Here is a 1652-nt window from a genome sequence, read left to right as displayed (position 1 = left end):
GATAATCCTCTTATAATAACTTCTAACGAGTCACTGACCTAGCATTAGAACATAACTGGTGCATTTAAGCTAAACAAATATTTTAATGCACAACTATCATAAAACTTGTAATTGATAAGACATACCTGGCGATGACGAGGAATCTGTTTATGGGCCACAGGGACAATCTAGACTTACATAGTAAGTCAGTCTACAGAACCCAAAACATGGGCTCTGATACCAACTGTAATGACCCGACCCCTTAGGACTTAAGTTAGGCCGTTACTAAAATACATGCATGCATGGAACTTAAAACGACACTCCTTTATGATGAAATAAATGCTAAATAAATAAAGGGAGTTCAAAAGTCCTTTATTAAATTCAAATATTAAAAAAAATAATAGGGTACCTATAAATCATAAAGATTAATAAATACATATGAAAAACAATTCTTAATAATAAGTTTCAAACATCAAAACTAAACATTAAAAGAAACATGAAAAGAACCCTAAATCTCATGATGTGGAAGCGTAAAAACTAGTCCCAGTGGCTCAATCACGAATTCCACTTGTCCATCGCCGGTACATCTCTACCCTTACCTGAAACAACAACATGAGAAAGAATGAGTATAAAATACTCAGTAAGTAATCCCACTACTGGGGTCAAGCTGGGCATCTATGTCCTCTAGATACCCACCTCTGGTGAAACATGTAAACTGCTCTAGTCCTCATGGGACACATATGCACATGAAACAAGAAGAAGACTGATTCTTATCTTACTGTAGTTAAGTATGCCCACTACCTCTAGTGAATCTCGAAGGAGACACAAACTGGTTAATTCCGAAGGAAACACAAACTAGTGAATCCCGAAGGAAACAAAAACTGGTGAATCCCGAAGGAAACACAAAATCTAATGGGCATCTAACTAATCAGTAAGGACATTTGCATAGCCTAAACATCATAATCATCACTATACGAATCTATGATATACCTATAAGCCTCAACATCATGGCTCTACAACATACACATATACCTCAACATCATGGTTCTACAACATACATGTATACCTTAACATCGTCAGATCAAATACAATCATGGAAGCACATACCATCTCATACTAGCATTCAAGTGTTTATGTGCATAAATAAATAATTTGAATCTTGTAATAGAACATACTTTAACATGTTATACTATCAATCTTTCATGCTGTCATTCTGCCATAACCTTCATTTAACATGCTAGCATACATCTAATGTCTGGCCCGTGGGCAGTTCCAATAGTAAGATTACTTACCTTGATATTAGGTCGAACCAAAAAGCAATTGAATCTTTGTGAAATTCTTGAATCCTTAATCAAGCCTAAACATAAATCACAGCCTTTAAATTAATAGTTAAGGCCAAATTCCAAAACACCCAAATATTAAAAATATTTTCCAGATAACTTTACCTATGTGTGGTCCAATTCAATTCACCTTCCAAACCTCCAATTTTTAAGCCCAAATAAATTAACAAACAAACTCTTCATTCTTGAATGAAATTCTTGAATCAACCCCCTAATCATAATTTGAAATTAGGCTTACATGATTAAAGCTTGAATCAAATACATACTTCACTACCAAATGTCTCAAATAAATTATCCATATGTCGTTCGTCAAAAAAATCACTTCCAAATGAC

This window comes from Benincasa hispida, unplaced genomic scaffold, assembly GCF_009727055.1.
Source record: "Benincasa hispida cultivar B227 unplaced genomic scaffold, ASM972705v1 Contig316, whole genome shotgun sequence".
In the NCBI taxonomy this organism is placed as follows: domain Eukaryota; kingdom Viridiplantae; phylum Streptophyta; class Magnoliopsida; order Cucurbitales; family Cucurbitaceae; genus Benincasa; species Benincasa hispida.
The sequence above is the reverse complement of the archived record's forward strand: the minus strand, read 5'-3'. Positions refer to the sequence as shown.